This window comes from Jaculus jaculus, chromosome 4 (genome assembly GCF_020740685.1).
Source record: "Jaculus jaculus isolate mJacJac1 chromosome 4, mJacJac1.mat.Y.cur, whole genome shotgun sequence".
Classification (NCBI taxonomy): Eukaryota; Metazoa; Chordata; class Mammalia; order Rodentia; family Dipodidae; genus Jaculus; species Jaculus jaculus.
Genome location: NC_059105.1, coordinates 98,053,562 through 98,076,132, shown reverse-complemented (window position 1 = coordinate 98,076,132; position 22,571 = coordinate 98,053,562). Strand labels below are relative to the sequence as shown.

Sequence of the window (22,571 nt, the reverse complement as noted above, 5' to 3'; positions counted from 1 at the left end):
TATCACTTTGGAAAGCCAGAGGCTAAAATTAGCTAAGAATGAACTGAGAAAGAAAAAAAAAAAAAAAAACCTTAAAAAATGTAAAAGTCTCTCCCTCAAAATCTCTCCATCATCTAGTAGGAGAGTAGAAATTATGATTTGATTTGGAAAGGCTGAAATGACTGAAATGGTGTGGCTATTTAAGGTTTGGAGAGGAAGCCATTTTGCTTCGATAGTGTGTCATTAGAAAGATTTGAAATAAAATAGTTTGGGATGAACTCTACTGCCAATTGTGTCCCTGGCCCTGCAAGCATCCTGAGCTACTAAACCCACTGATGGTGATGAGTCTCCTCTGGTTAATTTTCTTCCATAATGGTGGTAACTTGCAGCTGAGGCCATAGGATGTTACAAAATTATTTATGCAATGTTAGCCACTATTTTCGACCCCAGATCTATTTTGTTTCACATAGTGAGAGCAGGAGCGAGAATAGGTTAGCTGGGGACAGACTGCCAGTCCCAGTCACGCTGAAGAAACATGTGAGCTATTAATTGAGTGTTCTGTTAATATCATAGGGGTCTATGAAATATTCAGCTCCCTAACTGAGTTATTAAATGAGATAAACTTGCTGACTCGCATGTTACCAATTCTATTTATTTCCCATTTTTCACTCGAATTTCAAATGAACCCACAGCAATCCCAGGAGCTTGAAAAATATGAACCTAATTCATTCTTTCCTCAGGTGTTGTACACAGAGATTGGGGGTGGGATAAATGCATCTTTAGATAAGGTAACTCATGAGAAAAGCATTTTCCTTTATTTACTTTCTCATTTACAAAGACTATCTGCTGGGAGGCACAACACTATTAACTGACTTTACTTTTAAAACAGCTAGATTGTTCTTTAAGTATGAACTTGAGGCAATGGTTACAGTAAATTATTGGACCCTCTATATGTACTATCAGTAAGAACTGTACCTTTGAAAAAGTTTAAAAGTTAAGTATATTTAATGATGCCTAACATATTTTATTGGCTGTGTTTAACAAAAGGCACTATGCCGCAGTTGTTTTTGACAAGCATGAAAACATCACAGCATGAGACTGCAAAAGGAATTATGGAGAGAAATTACAAGTGATCCATCTCTCAATGAATTATCCACCTCAATAGCCGCAGAACTCAGCTACCAATTAACACCTACTTTATTACATGTTGGGATGTACTTAATAACTTTCATGTGTTTATGCACTATTACCTTGACTGATGCCTCTTGTACAATTAGGCATAATTGGCATATCAATATGCAAAAGTTAAAAGGATTAACCCTCTTAAAACTAATGAGCATTTCTGTATCCAGCTGCTAAATGAGACAAAATTAGCATTTTTCACTTTTGGGCAGGATTTTATCATGCAGTTTCTCATTGTTGATATTACCTTGTTACATAACTTTAGTTTGGGGGGTTGTATGCTGGACTGCCAGAGAATAAGAGTTTTCCAAAGTTAAATTAGCTATAATTATCCCAGCTTTTGTTTCCGCATTCTTAGCCTTAGCAATATGGATTCCTAGATAAGGAACAAAAATAAAAAGTTACTTCTGGTTATGTGTACTCAGTGCATAATTATATAAAAGGGATATTTTAGTGAGGATATGTCATTTCACAGAGAAAACTTGGCTCAGAGATACTGTATTGAAAGCTTGCCATGGCACTAATTTTCTTTCTGTCTCAGTTCTTTTCATCTCTTTTTCCATGCACAATTTTCTGACTAGATACTGACAGAATGTAAAGTATTTTGGCGTATTTATTCAAACAAGCCTGTTAAAGTTATCTGCCCAGGCTAAACTAAGAACTTGATTTTTCAGAAGCTGGGTGATGGGGTAAGGTCAAGGGTGAGAGTTTCAATTTAGAAGTGGATGGGCTGTGTTCTAAAAATGTATGCACATGCTCACAAAAAGCAGATTGTTGAACAGAGACATATATATGTAATTTACACAGAAAAAAAAAAACACTCAGTATTTAAAGGCTATACATATGTTGTATATCCTGTTTAATAAATTTTCCTGTTTATCATATCTTTTGACTACTATAACAATTAAGTCTTATTTATATTTACTGGATTAAATAATAATGCAAATTATTTGTTATTTCATCCAGTGATTAAATTTATGACAAAAATGATTTTAAGAATTTTAGGTTCAAATCACCTTTGTCTTTAACTCATAAGTTCTTTTTTCATTTTGTTAAATTATAGTATTTTTATGTGACTGTGTACCTAGATCATGGCATAGAATTCTGGGCAATTCATAAGAACCTCTGCATACCTTAAATCAAAAAATATTTTGAAATATTTTTGCAAATATTTCCATAAGTTTAGCAAAAGTGAATTTATCTGTCAATTTGGAAATTTTGATGGTCTAACTTTTCAGGAAGGCTTTTTTGTTAAACAGGTATTAAGATTATACTAGTATGTTATTGGTGAATGTCATTTTGTTTAAGCCCCAAATATTTTTTTATTATTTAGCTTAATAAACATCAATCTATTTTCAAAATTTCAAGGGGTTAATTTACTACCTAAAGAATGTTGAAGAGATGGGATGTTAAATATAGAAGGATGAGATTTGTGGAAAAAAACAGTCTAAGAGAAATTTAGAGCTCCATTCTGTGGCAACTAAAGCTCCCGAGTCTTGGTGATTTGTGGTCCCATCCTGAGTTCAAGAGTTGGGCCTCTGGAAGGTGGACAGTGGTCTTACCAGACATGCTTACCAGAAAAGCGGACAGCCAAATGCAAGTAGATGGGTCAGTCACATGTGCCCATTTAAGGGCTGAGAAGCATGCTGGGCAGTACAGGAAATAATTAGTACAAAAGGCTTAAAATGATTTGGCACTATTTATGAGAATTTCTTAAGTGTGCTGGACAGTTTAGTATAGATATTAGTGAAGAGTTTAAATTGCCTAAATTAGGAAACTGTACACAGGATTTGCAGGCTAGAGAATTTCAACATTTAATGCTGGTCTTAAGCAGCAACATGTATGACTGTTCACCATTTTCATCTTGCAAATCCATAGAACAGCATTCTTTTATTCAAAGCCATCATGCACAGTGGTGGGAGAGATAGCTTTATTGGTTATCAGATGAAGATTGAAATAGAACTGTTCCTCAGTATTACCAGAGCGCACCCATTTTACTCCCATAAGTAGACTATGCCCATTCATTTTCCCTTTCAGTGTATTATCAGGAAGAAAAAAAAAAAAAAAAAAAAAGGAAACAATTTTCTTTTGTTTCTTACTTCTGTGATTATAGGATACTTGCCAAAGTTGTGGCTAGCCAAAAAGGCAGACAAAATTGCTACTAAAAATATAAGCCTTCTGTTTAGTAGAGTTTTTGAGAAATATTATGAGATTGTCGGGCTTGTCCATATTTACTTCAAATCAAGCTTATAGTTAGGTTTGAGGCTTTGTTTGGATAAATTGTCCTGAAGTGGATCCTGATATTTAATTAAAATGACACTAAATCACATTGAATTGATAAGACTTGGCATCTCAAACAAAGGTAATTGCCCGTATTGGTTTTGTGCAAAAATAGCGCTGCTTGGAAAATGTGCAGGCAACACAGACTGTCATCTCCATTTATAGATCAATATGTGAAAACCATTGATCAGGCAGGCATGTGTAACTGTAACACTTTGCATTTATTTGTTGTTTTTATACCACATTACGGCTTTACAGGATTATAGGCTTCCTAAATATTTTGACTTCCTCATAAATATATGATCTGTTGCATGTTAATTAAATGAGAGTCTGTAGCCATTTCTAAAATTGTTTTTAGTTTGATGATTTCCTTTTATTGCTGTAGATTGTATGATCTGAAAATGGATTAGTTTCTTTCTACAGAAAGATTATTAAAACTTATTTCAATGTGTCCTATGTAGAGTAAGATGTGACTCCTTTTTTGCTTTGAAAAATATAGATACAGACATTTTTTTTTTTTTTTTCCTGGCGAGTAGCTGATCTCTTTTTATTAACCGGGTAGTTACAGTACACAGGCTAGGATTATTTCCTGACATATTTTGCACACCCTGTAGATAACGGGTCTTCTTGGTTTCCCTGATAGAATTTGTTTTCTTTCTTTGCTTTTTATCTAGCATCTGACCAGCATTGTATAGAAAATAAACTGATCATCTCAATTAAATTCTAAACACACACAAACGTAATTTGAATTCTATTTTTCTGATTTGAGAATAACTCTTATGAGCTGTTCTTATATGCTGCCTTCTGCAGTTAAATCTTGCTTATCTCATCAACATAAGGACAGTGTTTTGTTCTTAATCTTTATTGGACTATCGTACATGACATTTGTAAGGCATTTTTCTTTATAAGGAAATGCTAAAGGACAGTGGAGTGAGTCTCTCCACAGATCCAAGACTCTGATATGACTATGCAATAATGTGTCTTCCATTACAATTTTCTTTACCACTGAGAGGTCAATGCCATTGAGAAGCATTTTTGAATCCTCCATATAAAATAGGAATGCTGCTCTCAAAACAATATTTAGCTGTGCATGCAACATAAAATAGTAACAGGAGAAAGATTTCAGGTCCACCAAAATTGAACACACACACACACCAACACCACCACCACCAACAACAACAGTAATAATAGAAAACAAAATTCACAGATGATCTAATGTAAACATCTAGCCAGTGTCATTTGTAGTCATGCAGTAGAGTGTATGCAAAAGTTTGTGAGCTGGAATTTTCACTTTTACCTAATAAGCCATGGGGAGAAGAAATTGCAAAACCCGTCAGAGACTTTTTTCTCCGTCCAGCCACCCTATGTTTTCTCTTGCTGGAAGAATCTTTTAACTCTATTTACCAAGCACAAACTGGGCTTACCAAAGGGTAGAGAAAGATTCCTATGAAACTAGAGAGGTCAAAGAATGAGGCAGGGCTGTGGAATCTACCAGTGTGACAGTACTGTTTTCATTTTAACTTGAGCATAGCTAAATTTGTGTATAATCTCCTACTGTTTGAACATGGTGCTGAATGAACATGGGATACATTTTTTTAAAAGTTAGTCCTCTGCTTACTAATTTGAATCCAAAACTCTAACCTTGTTAGCATCTGGACTTATTTCCATAATAACAACCCCTTCAGAACCTACAAAGTAATGAATAATTGACAACAAATGAAATGTTTTGATAGTTGTCGGCACAAAGCATGTTTAATGTTTTGTGTTGCTTCCTAGCTAATTATGTAGATGACACATTTGTCAGACCTTGACTGCCATTAGAAACGTGTTTCCAGAGGGGAGAAAAACAGGCTATTCATAGAGTAATTAACTAGAATGCTCAATGACCTGTGAGAGATTCAAATCGCTGCCAGTTCAGACATTGTTTTGTTACCGAGCAGAGGGGTAATTAAAATTCCAAATTACAGTCCTATGATGGAGCATTTGTTTGTTGACAGTATACTCTTACTCTAGTTTGTTAATTCTTTTTTAAATTGCTTCTAATCCATTTTATAGCTTTAGTAGTTCCGTCTTTGAATTTACTGACAACTAATATTATGGTAAATTGTACTTCAGTGAAGTAGTCTGCTTCATGGTTTGCAGTGAGCACAAGGTGGTTAGGATGAAACAACTCCTTAAAGAAACTGGCATATCAGGTGCTGTCAGTCAGGGTGGTGTTGCCGTGGAATATCCTGCTAAATGCCCAGCTTCCCTGTCTGAACTGGGCAAAATGCCTTGTTGAGAGAGAAAATGAGTTAGAAAAATAACTCTGAACAACTACAAAGGTAAAAGAAACTCTTCCTCAACCAGAAGTGACTGGTTAGGTAGTATGGTATTCAGAAAGAAGAGAGAGGAGTTAGCACTGTGGATTATTTGGGGAGAAGTGCTGAGAACATTCAAATTCAATTTAGAGGATGCAACAGTGTGTGGGGAAGCATGCATCTATCATTCAGAGTGGCAGTTTTTGCAGCAATACCTCAATTTCAAGTCAATAACAAGCCTGTGATAATAGGCATCACTCTCAGAGTTTTCATGGAACTATTAGAAGGGTGTACAAATCTAGAAGGCTAAAATAATCTAAAAAGATTCAGCTCTAGTACAATTGTTTAGGTAGCTGAAAGTGAGAACACAGTTTTATTAAAAAGATCTGACAGAAGTCACACGGTGTTTGATGCAGGCGAACTGACAGAGGCATCCAGTGAGCCCTGATTATCCCGAAGTCACTGTCAGCTAGGATTGATTTTCACTTTCTCTGTTTATGTAACGGTTCCTGTAATACAGCTGACCCTGAATCACGTTACCTTGTCATTTCTCTGCATGGATCAAGAAGAGATGAGCTGAAAATAGCTAGACACTGACCTTGAACTTGCCAGAAAAGTGAGAAGTGACAGTGGGGCTTTGCAGTGGTTCCATGTACAGAGAAGGCACACTGTTCTCTGTTGAGTTCACTGTAGGAGCACAAGGGGGCAGACCAGTACTAGAGATTACAGGTAAGAGCATTGCAGCACCAGCTTGCAAGACTGGAACTGAGTGAGAGCCAGAGGTCTAATTTTTACATCTTAGTGCAGACATAAAGGAGAATTACTGATGAATCAAAATCTCAGGTCCCATGATGTTCATAATCAGTAATCTAAAATTGTATATTCTAATTAAAGCAGGTTACCTAACACTCGGAGTGGCAGGAGCAATGCTTTTCCACTAAATTATTTGTATGAACCTATTTTATTTATTTATCACTCTTTACCCTCAAAATAACTTTGAACCAGTGACTAGGAGAGTTTTATAGCAATCTCCCAAAAAGACACAAGTCAATTTTAGACACAACTTATATGACTGCATTCTTTTCAGGTGTATTATCAATATCCAAATATTAAAAAATTTTGGAGTATATTAACTTGATGGGCACCTGCACATGAGTAATGCAAGCTACAGGATAGTGTTTGTCATTTTATTTAGGGTCGATTGTGCATTGTATGTTTTCCAGTTTTAATACTTGCCTCAATTTTCAAAAAGATCTATTAAATGATCATGATTACAGGCTTGATTAACTTAAAACATGGGATATTGAATGCTGCTTTCTTGCTAGCCTTCCCTTAGTTAAAATGTTATAATGTTGTTTTCAGGCTGAGTATTTCTCATTAATGGTATTTAGAAGGTTGACCAAGTGAGACAGAGAACTGAGCAGGTTGAAAAACAGAACACCAAATAATTAGTCCACTGTCCTCCAAGTTATAAGTGCCTATATAATGCCACTGCAGCATATTTATATGTGTGATGGCCCAGTAATCTTTCTGTAATATGCATGATATCTATATCTTTTCATACATTTAGTTTGTGCAATGTGTGATCTCATTGTGGGTATGCTACATACATGTATATGTAGCTCTGTATCAGTATATTCAGTATATTTAGATAAATGCTATAGATATATATTTATGTAGAGGTATAATGGAAATGTACTTATAGACAGATATATGTGTATAACATGTGTTTGAACTTACTTGTGTATTTCTGTAGAAACAATCACACATATTTACAAGGGGGAAATGTTATCATCAAATTAAAATCTTTTATGTACTCATCTTTGAATGCATTGGCAGTGCTAAGACCTGAGAAATGAGTAGAATTGTATTATATTTTCACAATAGAATAAATAGAGGTTTGTTCCATTGCCAAGAGTAAGACAGAAGACATTTGGAATTCCCTATATCTTCTCAGAGTTCTTTGATAACTATACACTTTGGCTTCTGGTATAAGAAATTTGTAAATCTTCTAACTTCAAAAGGACTTGGTTCATGGGGAAGGAGTATGTCAAGTGACATTGGTGGGTATATAACTGTGACATTTGTGTATGTAGCAGGCAGCCTGGGGAGCGGTCACATGTCCTAGAGTTACACAGTGGCTGTCCTCTGCAGCTCTGAGGAGAGAGACCTCAAGGTGCCCTTGCCTAGTGGTTGGAAACCCATCACTAAATGGCTGATTAGCCTCGGCTTTGGAAAACACTGGAGGCATAAAGGTGTTGACTGCTAAAACAATTCCCTGGAGTTTTGGTTTAGGTTTGATTTTTTTTTTTTCTTTTCCCTCTCTTCAATGTGTAAGGCTTTTAATAAGGACTTTAGTCCCCGATGCATTAGGATTCAGTTTATTGTTACCATCTGTTTAATTACTCTCTCAGGTTTATATGGAGAAGCATGAAAGTATTTTACCCACCCTTTGAATCCTTATGTTCCTAAAGAGATGTGAGTAAAGTATGTGTCAGTTTTCAAAGAACATATTAAAAACTGATAAGTCGAAACATCTCCAAACAATGGCCTGGAAGGCAAAGGCATTGTTTTGTACCATAATGTGTGTTCCATCTAATTAGCAAATGCACAGCAATGTGGCACTGGCAGCCATGATGCCATCCTCTTTACAACCTCTTTACATTTTGTTTCATATGCTGTTTCTTTGAGGTGATGGGTTGAATGATTTCTATTTACTTCCAATGCATTGAGAATAAGTTTTTTTTTTTTTTTTTGTGGCGGGGGAGATAAGGAGGTTGAGTCTAAAGACATGTCTGGTTTTCATATGTCAGGCAAGTTTAAGGACGTGTTAAAGTTAAACCATGTACTGAGAAACAAGAACAGAATCTTTTGGAGAAGACATAAAAGATGAGAGGAAATTCAGAATTACTTTTTCTTTCTCCTAATCCCCACCTTGTCCTCTTTGTTATTGTTTCTACATTATATCATTTTGTGTTTTCACCAGGAGCCTCACCAGCAAAATGCTTTTTCCCCCCTTTTTCTGGTGGTTAGCATCCTATGCAGTACATAATGCACAAACTAAACTGGTTCCTCATATTGACATTGAAAGAGTACCTTGATCATCTGTGTCTATGGCAAAAACAATTTAAAAAATGGTATAGTGACTGACTCTGACCTCTTAAATTCATATTCAAATCAATCTGTGTATAAGTATTTAAAAAAATAACATGAAATTAAGTCAACTTTGAGTGTGTAAATATTCAGTTTGTACAGGAACTCTATCAAGGAATAGAACAGTTGCTTTGATATCCTAAATAAAGCATATCAAGTAGTGATGACTATTTCATGTTCCTTCATCCCTTAGTTCATGCTTCATATGTGAAAGATGAAATCTTTTTTGTTTTTCTAAGATTCTAAGATGCTATTATATTAAGATTTATGATGAAAAATGCTCAGGCACAGTTTTGTTTTTGTGTGATTGCCCTCCTAAATTACCATAGACACAGATGATCAAGGTACTATCTCTTTCAATGTCATTATAAGGAAGCAGTTTAATTTTTGCATCGTGTCGTTAGACGATCTCTGAAGAGAAAAAGAAGTAATAAAGACATCAAACTTTGCTCTGCTACTTTTGGATACCTGACTTGGTTTTTTTCCCACAGGGTAAAAGAAGGATACAGATTGTGTATTTCCAATGAGATGGGACATGTGTCTCCTTGCATTGGATTGTCTTAGATCATATCATATAGCACCAAGTGACCCAATATAGGAAGACAGGAAAACAAAGTGACAGTTTTGTTTGCTCTAACATAAACTCTAACATCAACACAAGGGGCTAAATCCTAGAGGCCCACTACCAGATCACACAAATTAAATAGCCAGAGCTGATACTTTCTAGTTAAACTATATTTATGGCATATTCTCTAATCAGCAGTGAAAGGTTAATGAACAAACAATCTTAGCTCAGGTTAAGCAAACTGAATGTAAGCATAGTTGTTTCCAGAGTATGTATGAGAGTGAAATCTGACTGATACTTGATAATACATCACATACTGTGGTCTCCTATTGATCGATGCCTGACAATGGGTAACCTTTCATGGCAACTTTCTCTTCTACCATGAATTATTGACAGTGTTAATGTCAATAGCACATGATGCAATAGACAGGAAAGGAATTTACATTCTTGGATATGCTATCCTTAACTTCTATGCTTTTAGGACACAGAGAGAGAGAAAGAGATAGAGACTTGTCTTAAAACATTAAGAAATGTATTTCCTTTTGCACAGAATAATATTGTGACATTCCTATAATTTTTATCCACAATTAAAATATATTCTGGCTAAGAAAATTGAAAACTGTATGCATATAGGAACATTGCTGTTGTCACTTTCACCCTATAGTTCTCCATTCATAGATCCCAGGTCACTTTACTATAATGATGGGTACTACAGCCCCTACATGAGTAATTTACTGTTCATTGAGGGGTCACCCCTTCAACCCACTCATGTGTGTCATTATAGAGTTCCAAAAAATGGAAAATAAAACAGATCAAGTGTTTCCATCTATTTACTTACTCATTCAAGAAACATGTCTTGGCACTAACTATGTCATAGATTGCTTGGAAACATAGGGCTAGAAAGCTTTCCTGCCACATTTAAGGATACTTAACTCAAGTGAGGTGGTAGACTCCTAATACTGGTATATCTCACATTTAGCTTGTTAGAGTCATAGAAATGGCCATGATCACCCTCACCACTATGTTAGTGTGACTTTCTTGCCTTGTGTGATGCATATATGGTGCTTAAAACTGGCATGAGAACTAAGAGGCCATGACTCTTTTCATACCCTATTGAATGAATTTTTAGTGTGTTGTAAATCTCCAATGACAAGCTATTTATTTATTAAAATAATGTTATCATTGAAATCATTCCTAACTATAACCTACTTTAAACATTCATGTATACCATTGGACATAATTCTCACATTTGTTTCTCTGGGCACAAAAATTCTTGGAAAACTTTCTTTGGCAAGAAGTTAAGCTATGCGCTGGAGAAATGGCTCAATGGTTAAAAGCACATGCTTGCAGGACCTGAGAGCCAGGGATTGATTCCTAGTACCTTTGTAAAGCCAGATGCACAAAATGATGCATGCATTTGGAGCTCATTTGCAATAGTAAGAGGACTGGAGTACCCATACCTACATTCTCATTTTCTCTTTGTCTCTCTCTCTCTCTCTTAAAAAAGAGATCAAGCCGCTTTCATCTTTATTCATTCAGGGCTATTCTAGCTCCCTTTTATTAGTTTTATCAAATTAATGATAACTTAATGGAAGTTAAAACAATACTTTCCACCCCGTCTTCCACAAAATTTCCCTGAGCCATGTTGGGTTCATTTTAGGTCTGCTTCAGTGATGAGGTGTTGGGAGCCTCTGTGTCAGTGGATATCTGATTTGGTAGTTGATTATTTTGTGTGTCAATCTCCTTCACCCTTGTGCTGGTACCAGGTTCACCAAGAAATCAGCACCCTTGCTTGTTTCACTAATTATTCTTAGTTTCACCTGGTGTCCTTTTGAGGTAGGATGGGGTGGTTCTCTCCTTAGGATCTGCATCTATCTGAAAACGAGAACCAGATTCTCCAACAGAGAGTAAAGTTAGTACCAGATAAATGGGATAACCCTCATTTTTTTTTTTAGAGAGAATTTAATAGGTGTAGGCCCTCTTCTAGCCCACAATTGGTGGTAGTTTGATAATGGAGAGTGGGCTCATTCTTAGATATGGTTCTGACTTGTTTCCCAGGTCCAGCTATGTATTCCATTCCACTGAGCAGATCAGTTAGTCAAATCAAGAGCAGTTGGTTTCCTACCATGGCTGTGCACCACTATTGCACTTGTATGAACATCACAAAAGGTTATTTGCTGTTAAGTAGGTTAGACCATGAGTTGTTTAGACAGATATGGATCATTTTCCCCCAGTCGTCCATGTAGCACCTTCTGGCACTAGACATGCTGACTGGGGATTGACTCTCTTCTAGCTTCCAGCCATGTCACTCCATGTTACCTGTTAACCACATATGGTGTCTTCAGCAGTATGGTCTTACCACTAAACTTTGGTGCATCACCAAGTACTCTGACAGAAATCTGTCATTCTTTTAGGAAATCTTGTAGATCTCTCTGATCAAAAGCTCATTCTGGATGATATCCACTTGCTGGTACTGGGAGTTTCAGGTCAGTGCCCATGAAGAGAAGGAAGATAAAGATAAGTAATATAAAAGAATTAGAGAGGAAAGAGAGAGAGAGAAAGAGAGAGAGAGAGAGAGAGAGAGAGAGAGAGAGAGAGAGAGAGAGAGAAAAAGAGAGAGAGAAAGACAGAGAGGGAGAAGGAGAGAGAATGAATCTGTAGAAGATTAAGGTCCGTCTCCATCATACCCTCTCCAGTGCCTTGTGACTCAGGTTTTCCATCTAATGGCCTGGTGAAGGTTCAACCATTTGGTCTGCCTTTAGAACATAGAATTTTATGGTACCATTGCCATTTTGGTCTAGATTTGTGTCCCTCACCCCCTTTCTTGCCCTCCCCTTCCTCCCCACCCACTCTCTTGACCGGTCCTTGAGTTGCTTACTGGATATCTCAGCATCTTGGATAGATTCATGTTAGCCATTTCACATAGTTAGGGTGTGAGACCAAAAGTGATCAGGTGGGAGATAAGGAGGCAGGAAAACTAGACCTGGAGAATTGTTAGTCAAGGAAGGGATAATGGCTGGGTGGTTGCTTGAGGAATGTGGATGACCCCCTTCCTTATGTTTCTGTCACCCTGTGCTGTCCTCCATGTCTCCATTTTTGGAATCCTGTCTTGATCTAACAATTTGTAATTGTTTTACTCTGTAACTCTATCAAATGTGCTGCCATTAATGTCATATCTAAGAGGAGCAGACCATGTTAGCCCCATGCCATAGAATGAATCATGATGTGAATGTGCTTTTGTACTAGATCTAAAGGGAGAATGTGAGTCATGAAGGCAAGATCAGAGTTCACAGGGTCAGTTACCATTATGAACTGCTTGACAAATACTCCATCCAGATAAGAAGGCAAGAAAAGTATGGCACATGAGTAACATTTTCAAATTGCTTATATGTGCTAAGGCCAAAACATAGTATCAACTGGGAATTAAAGCAGCTAGTTAACTGCTCTACCTTAGGAAAGATGATTGCAGAGCCTCTGTTACCTGATGTCCCATTGAGGTTATGTGCTTTCTTGTTTACTCCTTATGGAATCATTGAACAGCACATTTCCTATGTGAATGGACAAGAAAGCTTAGATTAGATTCAGGGTATATTAAGGAAGATTACTTCTCACCTTTTAAAAACATTGTTTTTTAAATATGCTTTTATTATTTATATATTTGAGAGAAAGAGGAAGACACACAGAGAGAGAATGGGCACATCAGGGCCTTCAGCCTCTGCAAACAAACTCTATATGCCTGTGCCACCTTGGGCATCTGGCTCTCATGGGTCCTGGGGAATTGAACCTGGGTCCTTTGACTTTGCAGTAAAGCACATTAACCACTAGGCCATCTCCCCAGCTGAACTTCTCACCTTTTGACTATAAAACCCACATGTCTCTATGCCCTTCTCTGTTACCTATTTAGTGGGATGCCCATGGATCACCACACTGTACCTGGACCATTGGACAACTGCATTCAACCTCCATTTCATGGAGCTGTTGAAGACTCTTCCCCAGCCAGGTTAATATTGACTTCATGTCTCCTGTTCACATTCTATCAGTGTCTGATGTGTCTAAAGCAGGATCACAAACATGTCAGTTCCACTAACCCAATTTTTCCCAGGGGTATTTTTATTTAGCTGGAATGGAGTTTCACCATTTTGAATATGTGGAGGTGTGCTTCCTTCCTACAGGTTATGCAACCTGGTTAGCCCTGAGGACATGAATTTGCTGGCTGTTGTGAGTGCACAGCATGGAAAGCCGGAACATGACAATTGGTACAAATGTGGAAACTCAGACAATGACAGTTGCTAGTCATAAATTTGGAAATGTAGTCTCTACCACATTTCACTGATAGTGTAAAAACAGTCTTCCTTTAGAGCTAAAGATGTATTTTCTTATTCAGATTTTCTCCTTTTAAATTTAGACTCTTACATTATTGTAAATTAACAAACATCTTGCTGCCTTTTAGACAACACACATACACAAAACTGTGCTTATTTAAGAAAGTGGTGTTCTCTTGTCACCAAGTTACAAGTATTGTTTATTCTGGGTTATCTATGACTTTTAACCTTTGTAAATTTTGAAAAATAGTTCTGAAATGCTGATGAGATGCTGCTCTGTATGAAAGTGCAACAACACAGTGACTTAGAAATCCTATGCAAAGAGCACAGCACACCCTTGGAAAGGAGGAAGGGAGGAAACAGTTCACAGTTTATAGAAAAGTTACATTAGCCTGGCTTCAATAAGTCTGCTAATCATTGATGATCTGCTGTACATTTGGACTAACTGAGCTTAATTGAGATTTCCCCTTTGTGTGCCCACGTGTGTTGTGTGTGGTGTAAACATATGTGTATACAGATGCACATGTCATATGCATATGTGTGTGTAGAAGCCAGGGGAGTACGTGGGTATCCTCCTGTATCACTTTTCTCCATGTGTTATTGAGGTAGAGCCTCACCCTGAACCCAGAGCTATACTTTTCAATTAAATCAGTGAGTCCCAGTGATTCTCCTGTATCTACTCCTCACAGAACTGTGGTAAGAGGCATGTGTGGCTAAACTCAGTTGTTTACATGAACGCTCAGAAAGTGATTTCAGGGTGAATTGGATGCTCTCAAGCCTTGTGCTGGGCTCTTACAAGTTGAGCCACTTTGCCAACCCAATTTGAAGATTTTTAAATTTTGTTAGAATATTTATTGCCATGCAATAACATGTGACATCTCACACAATGCAAAAACACATGCAAAGAGGATTCTACAAAGTCTCAGTTCATCTCCTCATAACTAAGACTTCTTGTCTTAAGGGTTATTTTACTTAATAAAAGCCTTTGTGAACAGAATAATAGTGCCAATGTGGAAGAAATGATACTCGCTAACAAAGATCAAGGACCTCTTAGAATCCCTAGACTTATGACCAACATGCTGAATTCAATTTAAAGATGAGTTTTATGTGACTTAAAGCATACATTTTCTATTTTAATTGAGTTGACATTTTAACACTGTGGCTTTTCCCATGAAAATTTATATTTATGACAGCTCTAAAAGGAAAGGAGAAATTCTGGTGTCACAAAAAAGAGCAGGCCATCACCCACAGAAGCTTAGTACCTGTTGTCCCATCTCTATGACCAAGTGCCCCTAAATTCATAAAAATCCACTTCATAGTGGATATCTGAGCTAGCAGTTCTGGCTTTCTCATATCTACCCCTGTTCTTCATGGCCACTGAAGGCTATTATAAACCTGTGCTATTAGTCAGATGAAGCACAACACACATCTTTGAGCCCAACTTCACACAGTCCCTGCTTCTAGTTAGGAAAAAGTCTTTGAAATAGAAGAAATATTTCTTTCATATGGTGGTGTAGTCATTTACATAAATGAAACTTCAGGAAACTTTATCCTTTGCTGATTTCCAGCGACAGTAATTAGTGTGCCTTTGGCAATAAATCACCAATGACAAATCAAAGATTTGGTCACAGGGAGATGTGGCAAGCATCTGTCCCTGAAGTGGCCCCTCCAGGTTCAATCAGAGCTGTCAGAGGCCAATGTCATAAAGAGAGTGCAATGCCTTTGTCACATGTACAGTACACATTCATTCGTTTGACCAATCACATTTCACTCAGTGTAGATTGGTACTATTTTTTTATTAATGTAAAGCCAGATGTAGTTCACACCCTCACATTGCTCTCTGGGGTGGTTATCACAATGTGCTTTTCCATTTCATGCAATTGATAGGAATCTGGAAATTATGAACTTGAGCTAGTGTTGAGCAGATGTGAGGTCCAACTCTGGCTTTCCCCTTGCTTACTTTGTTACTTTGGCCAAGTCCCCTTATGACTGAGACTTGCTAGTCTCATACTAAGGGCAATGTAAAACTTTAAATCTACAGAGTAAGGAAGATGGAAGGACATGACATATATAAAGAGCTAGGTATGTGCACATAGGTTGCATTCAGAACTGTTAAGTTACCATTACAATGATGTGATCCATACTACAGAGCCATTCTGGAAGGCTGGGCTCTGGACTTTCAAGCTGTCTGTGTTCCAGTCTGTTACTGGCTGCAAATGCCTGCATATATTCTGATCTGTTCTTATTCAAGGCATCTTGAATTTTAATTCAAACAATTCTTTATTTAAGTTAATTTATTTATTTGAGAGAGAGAGAGAGAGAGAGAGAGAGAGAGAGAGAGAAATGGGCATGGCAGGGCCTCCAGCCACTGCAAACAAATGCCAGAGGCATGTGTACCTTGTACATCTGGCTTATGTGGGTCCTAGAGAGTTGAACTGGGATCCTTTGGATTTGCAGGCAAACACCTTAATGGCTAAGCCATCTCTCCAGCTATGAACACTTCTTTTTTTTTTTAAGAAAAAAGTATTTTAATTTAATTTACTTACATAAGAGAGAGATGAGAGAAAGAGAGAGAGAGAGAACCTCCAGCCACTGCAAATGAACTCCAGATGCAGATGCATGAGCCATCTTGTGCATCTGGTTATGTGGGTTCTGGGGAATTGAATCTGGGTCCTTTGGCTTTGCAAGCAAGTGTCTTAGCTGCTAAGCCATCTCTACAGCCATTTAAAAATTTAACTATTTCTATTTATTGATTTATTTGAGAGAGAGAGAGAGAGTGAGAGAGGACAGATATATAGAGAGAGTTGAACACTTCTTGATTTTAGCTTCTGATTCTTAGGCAAGTTTCTGAGATCTTTTATTCTTTCAAGAGTGCCTAGAGGTTTCTGTCTCCTGCTGGAGCTCACAGCTAGTTTTTGCATTACATAACACAAATGTTCAGCACTTGGGGGCATCCAGTACGCATTTGGTGCAGTGCTAAGCATAATAACAAAACACTTGATAAAGCTCTATAGCAACAAATACACAATGGAATTCAGGAGCAACTCCAGTGATGGCTGATATCAGACCTCAAGCTTTGGACATCTGAGCCATGCTCTGGATCAGAGACTCCTAAGTCCCAAAACCCTTTGCTCTTACAATCCTTTGCAAGGACATTTTGTTAAGTTCACCTTTCCCCAGAGAATGAGTGAGAATCAGATATATATAACCTCTTTTATTCACATTAAAAGTTTACTCAGGAAAAAAAAAAAAAAAGTTTACTCAGGGATGGAGAGATGGCTTAGTGGCTAAGGTACTTGTCTGCAAAGCTTAAGAATGCTTATTAAAATCTCCAGGTCCTGTGTAGCCAGACACAAAAGTGATGCAAGTGTACAATGTTGCACATGCACATAAGAGGGCACTCATGTCTGGAGTTTGTTCATAGTGGCTGATAGGGCCTGGCATGCCTATTCTCTCTCTCTCTCTTAAAAATCAAATAGAAGCTGGGTGTGGTAGTGCATACCTTTAATTCCAGCACTCAGGAGGCAGAGGTAGGAGGATTACCGTGAGTTCAAGGCCACCCTGAGACTACATAGAGAAATCCAGGTCAGCCTGAACTAAAGTGAGACCCCCACCTCAACCCCCCCAAATTAAATAAATGAAATAAAATAAAATAAAATAATTTTTAAATGTTACTCAACATTGAGCAATGAACTAAAACTCATCTTCATACTTAGTTTCCCTGGTCTAGCATTTCTTGTCTGAACTCCTAAAGTAAGTACTAATTTGTTAGTTGTACAATTATCTACTTTGCAAAGTGTTAGGGTACTTCTTTGTTTTACTTTAAAAATCTTAAAAATATTTTTTATTATTACTCAAACTTTTATATTTTGTGTTACAAATCACCTGTTCAAGTCAAAAACTTCTTAAATTCAGATATCATGCACAGCCTTAAAAAAATCTTGCCTTATAGCATTGACTATGTTGTTTTTTAAATAATTAATTTATTATTTATTAATAATTTATTATTTATTTATTTATTTGTGAGAAAGAGAGGCAGACAGAGAAAGAATTGGGCACACCAGTGCCTAGCTGCATGTGCTGCCTTGTGCATCTGGTTTTACATGGTTACTAGGGAATTGAATGCAGGTCCCGTGGCTTTTCCAGGAAGCACCTTAACTGATAAGCTATTTCTCCAGCCCAACAATTGTTTTAATTTGAAATATTTTCCAAAGTTTAAATTATGTGGCTTGTAACACTAAATAAATAATATATCTTAGAATTTATTAAATAAGTCATGAAACCCAGAGGAAGTAAAAACCTTTAGAAGACTAGCTAAAATTTTGAATCTAGGACTATGTCATAGCTATATAGGCAAAATAATTGAGTTAAGGGAAAACAACAGTTCACCTGAGCTTCGCTTCAAGAAGGGGAAGTCACTTTTATGGGAATTGAGACCTAAATTGTCAGCTGTCCTGTTCCACATCCTGGCCTGTGTTTCAGACGACAGTGTGTGAACCAAACACTATTGCAAGGGTGTTTAATACAGCAGATAAAATTCAGTTGCTCTTCTTCTTCCCCCATCCTTCTTCTATTCAGAGACTAGAATGTTGTGAAACAACCTTGTAGAAACAGCAGGGAACGACCAGTGGAATAAGACAACCTGAGACTCATACTTGTCTTTTCTGTGACTATGAATATATTACCAAGGATGGTGCTGGAATTATAATGAGCACCGATAGAAAGGAAGACTCAGGATTTGATTTTTTTATATATTCATAATTAGTCTATTACATCATAGTACCAGACAAGAGAGCTGGAGATGTTCTCACTTGTATCTTAGCAAAAATATACAAGGTAGTCTTGTTAACTAAAAGTTTAATAAAGAAAGATGTTTTTCAGACTTCCTCAAGGTGTGCCCAACAAAAGGAAATGAATTATGTCAGACATCTGCATAAAGAGTTCAATCCAGAAATAGTTTTATGATCTTCTGTCACCATTAAAGTTTGCATTGAGCCCCTGTAATGGAAAAGTGGAAATAGTGGTTAAATAATAAGTAATGAGTTTATTTGTGTGTGTGGTGGAGGGTATAATGATAATCCAGAGTATGGTGGTTTGATTCAGGTGTCCCCCATAAACTTAGGTGTTCTGAATGCTAGGTTCCCAGCTGATGGAAATTAACACATCCAGGAGGCAGTGCATTGTTGGGGGCAGGCTTGTGGGTGTTATAGCCATCTCCCCCTTGCTAGTGTTTGACACACTCTCTTGTTGCTATTGTCCACCTTATGTTGGCCACAGGGTGATGTCCACTTTCTGCTTATCTCATAATTTTCTCCTGTCACCATGGAGCTTCCCCTGGATTCTGTAAACCAAAATAAACCTTTTTTTCCCCCAAAGCTGCTTTTGGTTGGGTGATTTCTGCCAGCAATGCGAACCTGACTGCAACACAGAGCTAGGCATCTTCCTGAGCTTGATTAAAAATGATCAAACAGGGCTGGAGAGATGGCTTAGCGGTTAAGTGCTTGCCTATGAAGCCTAAGGACCCCGGTTTGAGGTCAGTTCCCCAGGTCCCACGTTAGCCAGATGCACAAGGGGGCACACGCGTCTGGAGTTCGTTTGCAGAGGCTGGAAGCCCTGGCGCGCCCATTCTCTCTCTCTCCCTCTATCTGTCTTTCTCTCTGTGTCTGTTGCTCTCAAATAAATAAATAAATAAAAATTTTAAAAAATGTTTAAAAAAAATGATCAAACAGGGTTTCAGCTGTCCTCCACTTCCTCTATTTAGACTCGTTTGTCTCCACTGCTGCACTTTTTGTGGCCAGCAGGGGGCGGCTTTGCCATTAGTCTTTCTGCAAACATTCAGGCAGCAGAGAAGTAAGAGGAAAGGCATATGTGAACTCAGCCCGTCCTCTTTTAAAATGAATAAATAGATAATAGATTAAAAGGCTTTTAGTAGTTTAATAAGGGGCCCATCCTTTTGATTAGGAAATTTATCACACATTCACATTTACCTTCCAGAAAAACTTGGAAATGCAGTTTTTGATCTGGACACTTCCCTGATGCAATCTAAGTAGTAGCTACTAACCAAAGATCAGTGCTAGAAAACAAAATGATCTAAGAGTGAATAAAGGGTATGGAATTCCTTAGATCATGCAGACCTTTGTAGTCGACTCTCTGAGTTTGGGTTTTCTTATTTGAGGCACAGAAGCTGGAGTTTAAAGCTATTAAGTATCTCTGATAGGGGGATGAAATGTTAGGGCAACATAGGCAAAATGGAGAGGCTAATAATCTATTCCGTTTATTCTCTATGGTATGAATCATTATAGCTTGAGCTAGGTTGGCAAAGTGGAGAATATGGAAGAAGACAAAACGAAGAACACTTTGAACCTAGAACTGCAGCAACTGAGAAGATTGGCTGCCAGGTGAAAGTGCGTGGGAGGCCTTTTCAATGTTGAGCTGGGAAAATGGATGTCTTATTGTGTGTCAGCCACAGAGCTGTGAACAGGGGAACATCATTAGGATGTGGTACGTAAGGTGGCAAGTGGTCAGCTTGGCACTTCCAGAAATACATCAGAGTGAAAGTAACAAAAAGATAATTATGGCAGTTTGGAACTCGGAGCATAGATATACCTTGGAGATATAACTTTGATGTCAATTACCATCATGTGATTGGTTGATGCCAATGTGGTAGTCAAAATTTCATTGGGACAAAAAATGTCAGTTATAAAAAAAGGATTATTCCCATCATGTAAGCTCACAAGTCAAAGTACTACTAAATAAGTGAGCATGATCCAGAAAACAGACAAAAATACTTCACAGGAATGGAGAATGAAGCAAAATGAGTGAATCTAACCTAAATATTGATAAAACTATAGAACATAAAAATAGCAAATACATTTATGTCATGGGCAGGTATTTTTGACTTAAATATTCACATATGAATATACATTGATTTCTAAATAAATACATTCATATGTATTTGTGTGTATGTACTTTGATAGGCATATCAGAACAATATATTAGAAATTATTCTATAGTTTAAATTTATTTTTTCTCTCCAGTATAGGAAAGTTCAAATTTTATTTTGGACCTTTAACTTTCCCATAAGAGGTATCAATTCAAGAGATTCTATTTTTTATTGTAACATTACAAGAAAGAGGAAAAAGTATAAAAAAAAATGTCTGGCAAAATGATAACTGGCTTCAACATGCAAAATGAATGTTCAAAGATAGAATCAAAGGGCAAACATCAAGGTAAAGGAAAAGTAAGCTGCCCACAGATAATAAAGATAATACATAAAACAATACCCTCTAATTTTATCTGCAGTAAATTGAGTGGATATTTTTGAACTTTATTTTTCATTTACAGTTTGCCCTAGGATAAAATGATAAGCTCTGTTAATCAGCAAAGGTTAATGGCATATTATTTCTTTGGTAGATTGATAATAGTCTACGTACAAGTTGTTTGTAACTTCTGTGCAGCAGTACCATTGTACCTCAGTAGCAAATCATATGAAAATGTCAACTGTATGTTTGATTTCACTCACTTAAAAAAAAAATCCCACAAGGAACATTATAAGATAATGGAATGTGTAAAATTAATCGCTTTTCAGGAGGTCTTTCCCAGTTTTATTCTCCTTGGTTGAATTCCCTCTCCAATTTGGTCCTCAGATATGCATTGTTTTATTGGAACGAACATTTGCAGATACTATACCAGTGCCCACTTTGAGCCCACACTGTATTTATCAAACAATTCCCTATCATCCAGATATTCCCTGTATAGTCACTGCTTGCAATTCTCCTTTATTTGTACCCTCAGTTTGTACCTGGTGGACTCTGTATTATATTAATTCATAAAACCGGCTCTGCCAGGCTCCCTATGGTTACACTTATTAAGGCTATAACTGAGACAATATCTCTCATTCTGATTTTCAACCAGAAGTTCTTGTCCTGAAGCTTTTGTTTTACATTAAAGTACCAATGTGCACCCCCTCCCCAATGAGCAGCTTACTAGTCATAAAAAGTTGAATGAAAAGTTAGTTCACTGCTGTTTAGAGCACTGTATTTCAACATCTCTCCCTCCAGGACTTGCAAACAATGATATTTAAAAATAAAAGATACAAAATATGAAATTTTGTTTTAATTTAAAAAGTTTTCATGGTTTTTTTTTTTTTGTCTTTGTAAAGAACGTTTAACTGTATATAATGCATTTATTTTCTTGGCAAATCAAAGAGACTGCTTACCTATAGGTTATTTTAAGGTTGTATTTAATTAGCATTATGATTTTAAAAAAAAATTCATTTTCTTTGTGTAAGATCTGAAATGTTATGAATTTGCTGAAATTATAAAAATCTGGTGGCACTTTGGAGTGTCTAGTTTATTTGTTAAGTGAATTGGTACAGATTAGTAATCTCAGCTTCTCCCCAATGACTGCAGGGACAATGAAATTTCTTGTTGGTTCATTCATTTTCACATCCCCTCCTGAAAAAAGTGAAATAATGACTTTATAATGAAGTCCTTACACAAACACAATGTGTCCTGAAACAATATTAACAGTATTTTTTTGTGATTGATCAAGTGGGAACAAATCTCTTTAGGTATTAATTAGACATATTAATGTCATTTACTCCCTTGTTAAAAAGTAACAGCACTACAGAGATTTTCCATATCCAGCTTTTAAATCACTTATCTTTTAGGGTATAGAGTTTCCCTAGAAACCTGAGGGTATATGACATGAAGGTGGATACTCAGTAAAGTTTGACTGTGCATCTATATACATAGCTAGAATGCCACAGAGGCTAAGGAAATAATAACC

General features: G+C 37.0%; 1 protein-coding gene across 2 annotated transcripts in view; it reads left to right on the top strand.

Annotated features, from left to right (window-relative positions):
* Arhgap15 (Rho GTPase activating protein 15) overlaps positions 1 to 22,571 on the top strand; it is a 671,175-nt gene that overhangs the window by 29,587 nt on the left and 619,017 nt on the right. The window contains exon 1 of one of the 2 annotated variants that reach the window (XM_045148540.1): positions 3,391 to 3,523. The exons of the other annotated variant lie outside the window; for it this stretch is intronic. The gene's annotated coding sequence lies outside the window, so the exon portion shown is untranslated. Of the gene's footprint in view, positions 1 to 3,390; positions 3,524 to 22,571 lie in introns of those variants that run through there. 2 annotated transcript variants of the gene reach the window in all.